The sequence below is a fragment of the Triticum aestivum genome, chromosome 6B, assembly GCF_018294505.1.
Source record: "Triticum aestivum cultivar Chinese Spring chromosome 6B, IWGSC CS RefSeq v2.1, whole genome shotgun sequence".
NCBI lineage: Eukaryota > Viridiplantae > Streptophyta > Magnoliopsida > Poales > Poaceae > Triticum > Triticum aestivum.
Genome location: NC_057810.1, coordinates 166,935,639 through 166,944,852, shown reverse-complemented (window position 1 = coordinate 166,944,852; position 9,214 = coordinate 166,935,639). Strand labels below are relative to the sequence as shown.

General features: G+C 44.9%; 2 pseudogenes; both read left to right on the top strand.

The window, feature by feature from the left end:
- Positions 1-1,057: 1,057 nt before the first annotated feature.
- On the top strand, positions 1,058-3,253 carry LOC123139039 (receptor-like protein 2; annotated as a pseudogene).
- Positions 3,254-5,746: 2,493 nt separating this feature from the next.
- On the top strand, positions 5,747-8,158 carry LOC123136383 (receptor-like protein 3; annotated as a pseudogene).
- Positions 8,159-9,214: the final 1,056 nt, after the last annotated feature.

The following is a 9,214-nucleotide window of genomic DNA, read 5'->3' as shown; positions in this document are numbered from 1 at the left end:
CTGTCCTTCCCGTCGAGAGAACTGAATCAACCACATGCTGGGAATGGTTTCCAAGTAAAAGTACAGGAATGATGTCACTGATGTGCTACTGGTCGTGAGACCGCAATCCAAAGTAGAACATCTCGAGACCATGTACAATCAATTTCAAAACTGGCAAGCACTGAAAAAAAATGTAGATCTAAGCCAATCCTTTTTACAAACTGTAAGCTCAATTTACAAGCTTCTCCAAGATCATGTAAGTTCAATGTAGATTAACATCTCCAGGATCATGTAGATAAACATCTCGAAGGTCATGTAAGTTCAATTTACAAACTGTGGCAAGCACTGAAAACCATGAACCTTCAAGGGTAGAATGTTAGATACATTTGTTTCAAGATTTGTTTTTGTAGATAACTAAGCCAATCTTTTCTGTAACTGAATGAAGCTAGAAGAGAAGACGCACTCAGCTACTGTATTTGCTATTTGCTTACTACATGTAGCATCATCTTCCATTGATGGATAAAGACTATTCTTATGAAAGATTTAACCAAATCTACTGGGTCGTGGCTATTGATTTCCATGCTAGTGCCGCTGTCTTTTGTGCAGCCGGCTGCATGATTTCCATGCTACTTCCTCCGTTCCTAAATACTACTATAAGTCTTTGTACAGTCCACTATGGACCACATACGGATGTATATAGATGCATTTTAAACTTTTGCTCCGTATGTACTCCCTCCGTCCGGAAATACTTGTCATCAAAATGGACAAAAAGGGTTGTATCTAGAACTAAAATACATCCAGATACGTCCCCTTTTATTCATTTTGATGACAAGTATTTCCGGACGGAGGGAGTAGTTCGTAGTGAAATCTATACAAAGACTTATACTCCCTCCGTTCCCAAATACTTGTCTTTCTAGGCATTTTAAATGGACTCAACATACGGATGTATGTAGACATATTTTAAAATGTAGATTCACTCATTTTGCGCCGTATGTAGTCACTTGTTGAAATCTCTAAAAAGACAAGTATTTAGGAACGGAGGGAGTATTTAGGAATGGAGGGGGTAGCGGCTATAGACATGCAGAATTTTCTGAATGGCCCTCTGCACACCCCCCAGCTGCATGATATAACTAGTTCTAGCACTGCATGCATTCTTCAAGCAGCAGCAAAACAAGAAGTGCAGAAGACGCGTGCCTTCACCGTTCTTCTGGCCATGCTGCAGCTGGACCTGCTGCTCTCATTGGTCTCTCCCGCCACCTCATGCACCGAGCAGGAGAAGCATGCACTTCTCCAGTTCCTCACAGCGCCCTCGCCGCGTCGTGGCGCCATGACCCATGAGACAGGCTGCTGCGAGTAGGAAGGCATCATTTGCAACGAGGATGGGGTCGTCACCGAGGTCTCCCTGGCATCTAGAGGACTCAAAGGGAGCATCTTGCCGTGCCTTGCCGACCTCACCAGCATGCGGCGTGTCAACCTCTCACACAACTCCTTCTCCAGTGGCCTTCCGATGGAGCTCATGTCGTCCGGAAGCATCATTGTCCTCGATGTCAGCTTCAACCGTCTCAACGGACTGCTGCCCGAGGTGCCATATTTGTCTACCACTGAGCGACCTCTGCAGGTACTCAACGTCTCAAGCAACCAGTTCAGCTCAGATTTTCCATCAGCCACATGGAAGGTGATGAAGAATCTGATCGCGCTCAACGCCAGCAATAACAGCTTCACTGGGCACATGTCGTCTTCTCTTTGCATTGGCTCGCCATCTTTGGCTTTGCTTGACCTCTCTCACAACCAATTGAGTGGCCACATTCCGAATACACCGGGTAATTGCTCCAAGCTCAAAGTGCTCAAGCTGGCAACAACCACCTAAGTGGGATTCTCCCTGTTGAAATCTTCCACACAACCTCGCTGGAGCACCTCTCCTTCCCCAACAATGGTTTGCAAGGAGAACTTGACGGAGCACACATGGTCAAACTCAGTAATCTAGCAACTCTTGACCTAGGAGGGAACCAGATCAGTGGCAACATCCCACAGTCAATAGATCACTTCAAGAGGCTGGAGGAGCTACATTTGGGTAGCAATAACATGTCTGGGGAGCTGCCATCATCTCTGGGCAACTGTACAAATCTCAAAACCATCGATCTGAAGATCAATAACTTCAGTGGAGATCTAGGAAAGGTAAACTACTCCGCCCTGCAGAATCTAAGAAGTTTAGATTTCATGAGGAGTAATCTCAGTGGCATTATTCCAGAAAGCATTTACTCATGCAGCAATTTGACTGCACTGCGGCTGTCGGCCAACCATTTCCATGGTGAGATCTCACCGAGAATAGGAAATCTGAAGCACCTGCCCTTCCTATCACTTGTTAGAAACTCCTTCATGAACATCACAAAAGCTTCACATGTTCTTAAGAGCTGTAGGAACATCAGCACCCTGCTTATTGGCAAAAACTTTACGAATGAGGCCATGCCACAAGATGAAGCCATTGTGGGCTTCCAGTACCTTCAATATCTGTCCATGCACCACTGCTCGTTGACTGGAACGATACCTAATTGGTTGTCAAAGCTCACAAACCTGAAGATACTAAGCTTATTTAGCAATCAACTCACCCGACCAATGCCAAGCTGGATCAACTCCCTAGACCACCTCTTTTGTTTGAATGTATCTAACAACAGTCTTACTTGGGAAATCCCAATCACCTTGATGCAGATGCCAGTGTTAAAATCAGATAATGTTGGCATGTATTCGGAATTGGAACCAAGCCTCCTTGATCCAGGTGTACTTATTTATGGAGCGAATCCATCACGACGTCAATACCGCATAGGCAGTGTTTGGCCCAAAGTGCTGGATCTTGGTAAAAATAATTTCACAGGTGTAATCCCACAAGAGATCGGTTATCTGAAAGCACTCTTTTACCTGAACTTAGGTTTCAGCAACTTCCATGGAGAGATCCCACAATCGATCTGCAACCTCACAAACCTGCAGGGGCTCGACTTGTCTAATAACCATCTCACGGGTGCAATCCCTGTGGCATTGGGATCTTCACTTCCTTTATGATTCAACATTTCTAACAACGACCTAGACGGACCTATTCCAGCAACAGGCCAGCTGAGCACGTTTCAGGCTTTTAGTTTTGACGGGAACCCAAAGCTGTGCGGCTCTGCGCTTACTAATCATTGCAGTTCAGTTAAAGCCGCTACCGTCTCCATCATCTCTGCAAAAGAATACAGCATGAAGGTCATCTTTTCGGTTGCCTTTGGTCTTTTCTTTGGGATAGGGGTGCTATATGACCATTTAGTATTATTCAGATATTTTGACTAAGCACACTTCAACTGTAATATGGTCTAGTATGTAATGGATAAGGTAAACATGCCTTAGTTATTCACATCTTTGTATCCACCTGCAAGAAGGTCGCTTACTTATATGTCCGTGGAGTCTCTTCTAAATTTGCATATTGTTGCTTGTTGAATAATATAGGTACATGATGTTTGTTTCTCTAGCTAGCAGACTTGTTAAGTGCTGTACAAAATCAGTTATGTACTCAAAATGCAGGATTTTTTTAGAACCAAGAAAAAAATGCAGGATTCTATCAGAGTACGAAGAGGGGGGCCTAGCTACCACCTAGATGGCTGCTGATATAAGAAATGGCCCTCTTGAAAATAACCACTGACAAAGTTTGCAAGATTAATAACTCTTTTGCCTTAACAAAAAAGTAAAGAAGTGTATATATCCAAAATTCTCATGATTCAACATCACCCTCCCCCCCCCCCCCCCAAAAAAAAAAACTCAGAAAACAGTTACTTAATCCCCAACTTTTTGCAATACCAGACAAAACACCCGGTAAGAGACTTCAAAGCTGGTTTGATGATGGTTTCACCCGCGTGGGACGCTGAGAAGTTTTTGTTGTTTGACTTATACTGCCACCTCATCTCGGTGTAATTAATTGATTTCTTCCCATGCCATTTCTCCCTGGACACGGAGAGCCGAACACCATCGATAACTGCAACATCTCGCGCGGACGTGCTCCACAGCAACTGCGGTACAGGCCGGCGGTGACACGAAGACGACTCCGCAGCCACCGCAAGTCGTAACCACACCGACCCTGATCCTCCGGTGCACCGCTTTTTGTCGCCGCTGTATCAGAGCACTTTTATCCTCCACTGTATCTGTCATTGTTTCAGAGAAAACCTTAATGTGATACAATCCTCATCGTTTTTCCCGTGCAAGGTCGAACTTGTTTCTTACGAGCCCTTTATCAGCACGCTGAATTTGTAGCGTTATAAACTTATGAACCATGTACTCCCTCTAACACCAATCATTCTATACCAAGGTACACAATGGGGTGTGTAAAGAGCACCAGAACAAAGGCTGGATAGAGTCGGCATGTAAAGGAGACGAATTTAAGTCAGTCATAGGAGAGAGATGAACCTTGTGGTGCTAACGGGTAGGTTTTTTTAGTTGCTCGAATGATTTGGACGCAGTGTCCAGCCTTATATAGCCAGCGGGGTACAAGCTTACAGATAGCAAAGAGCCAAAGACAGTCTAAATCATAATGCCGTCCATAACTAATTGATAGACTAGTTGGGCAAAGCTACAAGAGAAGACAGTCTATTGCCCCAGTCAGCGGGTCAGTTCTATTGCCCAGGTACTATCCTCTTTCATTACTGAACAATGATAGACAAATCTTCTGATTTGAAAAATTACACTCGGTTCATCTGGCCCCAATGGTAGTTCACATAACTAGTTGATCGGATAGCCACCTGGCTAATTGATAGCCACGGTTGTTGCTTTCCGTGCTAGTGCCGCTGTCTCTTGTGCCCAGTGCCCATGCCCTCTCTCCTTAGCTGCATCCATCATGAGACGAAGAATCTCAATGGTGTTCTGAAGCTAGATAGCATGTACAAGCACTGCAAGCATTCCAGCAGCAAAACAAGGACACACAGAACTAACGCCGAAAATGTTTTAGACTACAGTTCAAACGTCCATGTGTATTTGTCTTGTTCCTGCCTTCCCGCACCAGAAAGGCTGCCGGAGAGGGGGAAACCAGATTGAACATTGTGGGGGGGAAAACAAGGAACGGAGTTAGGCATTTTCTAATTTAGTGTCACTATCTTTTTGCAGCCGGTCAATCATGGCCCCATGAGACAACTATTGTGTACTGAACACAGCCGGACCAAAGGCAAGGAAGTCAGCAGAGACGATATTCTATCACAGGTCAGACCGTCAGAGAGAGAGAGAACATGGTGGTTTCTTATTAACTGATGATTGAATTGGACAGTGTCTAGCCTTATATATAGCCAGCTCCCTGCTGGGGTAGATACATCTGCATCAAGAAAAATATGTAGATAACAAACCAAATCTTTTTTGTACTCCTTTTTACTAGTTCAATGAAGCTAAAAGAGAATATCACGGGGTCAACTTAATTACTTACTACTCCCTCCGTCCCAAAATAAGTGTCTCAAACTTAGTACAACTTTGTATTAAAGTTAGTATAAAGTTGAGACACTTATTTTGGGACAGAAGGAGTATATGTAGTGTAATCTTCCATTAATGAATGAAGAGTATTCTCATGAAAGATTTGACAAAATCAACTGGGTCGTGGCTATTGATTTCCATGCTAGTGTCACTGTCTTTTGTGCAGCCGGCTGCATCCATGACTAGCAGAATTTTTTGAACGATGTTCTGCACACCCTAGCATAATAAAGCTACAGCTAGATGATAAATAGTACTAGCCCCACATGCATTCTTCAAGCAACAGAAAAACAAGAAGGGGGAGGAAAAAACACCAACCAATGCGTTCCTTCACCATTTCTCCGACCATGCTGCATCTGTTCCTGCTACTCTCCTTGGTCTCTCCCGCCACCTCATGCACCGAGCAGGAGAAGCATGCACTTCTCCAGTTCCTCACTGGGACGTCGGGAGATGGCACCCTCGCCACGTCCTGGCGCCATGAGACAGATTGCTGCAAGTGGGAAGGCATCATTTGCAATGGAGATGGGGCCGTCACTTAGATCTCCCTGGCATCTAAAGGACTTGAAGGGCGCATCTCGCCATCTCTCGCCGACCTCACAGGCTTGCTGCATGTCAACCTTTCGCACAACTCCTTCTCCAGTGGCCTTCCAGTGGAGCTCATGTCCTCCAGCAGCATCATCGCCCTTGACGTCAGCTTCAACCGGCTAAATGGAACGCTGCACGAGCTGCCGTCTTCGATCACCACAGACCGGCCTCTGCAGGTACTCAACGTCTCAAGCAACCAGTTCAGCTTAGAACTTCCATCAGCCACATGGAAGATGATGAAGAATCTAAACGCGTTCAACGCCAGCAATAACAGCTTCACTGGGCACATACCGTCTTCTCTTTGCCTTGGCTCGCCATCTTTGGCTTTGCTTGACCTCTGTCACAACCAATTGAGTGGCGACATTCCGAACACATTAGGTAATTGCTCCAAGCTCAAAATGCTCAAGGCCGGTAACAACCACCTAAGTGGGATTCTCCCTGTTGAAATCTTCCACACTACCTCGCTGGAGTACCTGTCCTTCCCCAACAATGGTTTGCAAGGAGAACTTGATGGAGAACAAATGGTCAAACTCACTAATCTAGCTACTCTTGACCTTGGAGGGAACCACATCAGTGGCAACATCCCAGAATCGATAGGTCAGCTCAGGAGGTTGGAGAAGCTTCATTTGGGTAACAATAACATGTCTGGCGAGCTGCCATCAACTCTTGGCAACTGCACAAATCTCAAAACCATCGATCTGAAGATCAACAACTTCAGTGGAGATCTAAGCAAGGTAAACTTCTCAACCCTGCAGAATCTAAGAAGTATAGATCTCATGATGAATCGTCTCTGTGGCATAGTGCCAGAAAGCATTTACCCATGCAGCATGTTGACTGCACTGCGGCTATCAGGCAACCATTTCCATGGTGAGATCTCACCAAGAATAGGCAATCTGAAGCATCTGTCCTTCCTATCACTTGGTAGTAACTCCTTTACAAATATCATGAAAGCTTTGCATGTCCTTAAGAGCTGCAGGAACATCAGCACCTTGCTTATTGGCAGAAACTTCATGAATGAGGCCATGCCACAAGATGAAACCATTGACGGTTTTCAGAATCTTCAGTTTCTCGTCATGCACCATTGTTCGTTGACTGGAAGGATACCTACTTGGTTATCAAAGTTCACAAGTCTGAAGGTACTCTTATTATCTAGTAATCAACTCACCGGACCAATACCGGACCAATACCAAGCTGGATCAACTCCCTAAACCACCTCTTTGGACTGGACGTATCAAACAACAGTCTTACTGGGAAAATTCCAATGACCTTGATGGAGATGCCAATGCTAAAATCAGACAAGCCTGCCACATATTTGGACCCAAGCCTCCTTGATCTACCAATTTATGTGGACGATGTCAATGCTAAACTTCAGTGCCGCATGGGCAGTGCTTGGCCCAAAGGGCTGAATCTCGGTAAGAATAAATTCAGAGGTATGATCCCCCAAGAGATTGGTCATCTGAAAGCACTCACTTACCTAAACTTGAGTTTCAACAACTTTTATGGAGAGATCCCACAAACAATCTGCAAGCTCACGAACCTCCAGGGGCTAGATTTGTCTAATAACCACCTCACTGGTGCAATCCCTGTGCCGTTGGATAATCTTCACTTCCTTTCGCGATTCAATGTTTCTGACAACGACCTAGAAGGATCTATTCCAACAGAAGGGCAGCTAAGCACGTTTCAGGCTTCTAGTTTTGACGGGAACCCAAAGCTGTGCGGCTCGGTGCTTATTAACCATTGCAGTTCAGTTGAAGCAGCTCCCGTCTCCATCATCTCTGCAAAACAATGCAGCGAAAAGATCATCTTCGAGATTGCATTTGGTGTGTTCTTTGGGGTTGGAGTGCTATATGATCAGTTAGTATTATTCAGATATTTTGGCTAAGCCCACTTCAACTGTAATATGGTTAGTATGATGTATGCAATGGATAAGGTAATTTGCATATTGTTAGCTTGCTGAATAATACAGGTACATGATGTTTGCTTTTCTAGCTAGGAAACCTGTTAAGAGCTGTACGAAGATGGCTGCTGGTATAACAAATTGTCCTCTTCGCTGACAAAGTTGCAGCATCAATAGCTCTAACTTTTGACTTAACAAATTTCCAAGCTAGAATACAAAGAAAATAGAAAACTGGGTGAATTACCTCCGAGTCGTGGATCGACGGATTGTATGAGCTACACCGGTCGCCAGTCGCCGGTTCGCCAGCTTCCGCGGCTTGCTATACCAGCCCACGGGGCCAACTTGTGCAGCCGGCAGACCATGGGGCCAACTTGACCATGGCCCAGTGCCCATGCCCTCTCTCCTTAGCTGCATTCATCATGAGACGAAGAATCTCAATGGTGTTCTGAAGCTAGATAGCATGTACAAGCACTGCAAGCATTCCAGCAGCATAACAAGGACACACAAAACTAACGCCGAAAATGTTTTAGACTACAGTTCAAACGTCCATGTGTATTTGTCTTGTTCCTGCCTTCCCACACCAGAAAGGCTGCCGGAGAGGGGGAAACCAGATTGAACATTGTGGGGGGGGGGGGGGGGGGGGGAACAAGGAACGGAGTTAGGCATTTTCTAATTTAGTGTCACTATATCTTTTTGCAGCCGGTCAATCATGGCCCCATGAGACAACTATTGTGTACTGAACACAGCCGGACCAAAGGCAAGGAAGTCAGCAGAGACGATATTCTATCACAGGTCAGACCGTCAGAGAGAGAGAACATGGCGGTTTCTTATTATGATGATTGAATTGAACAGTGTCTAGCCTTATATATAGCCAGCTCCCCGCTGGGGTAGATACATCTGCGTCAAGAAAAATATGTAGATAACAAACCCAATCTTTTTTGCAACTCCTTTTTACTAGTTCAATGAAGCTAAAAGAGAAGATCACGGGGTCAGCTTAATTACTTACTATGTGTAGTGTAATCTTCCATTAATGAATAAAGACTATTCTCATGAAAGATTTGACAAAGTCAACTGGGTCGTGGCTATTGATTTCCATGCTAGTGTTGCTGTCTTTTGTGCAGACGACTGCATCCATGACTTGCAGAATTTTCAGAACGGTGTTCTGCACACCCTAGCATAATAAAGCTACAGCTAGATGATAAATAGTACTCCTTCAGTCCGGAATTACTTGTCGCAGAAATGGATAGAAGTGGGTGTATCTAGAACTAAAATACATCTAGATAC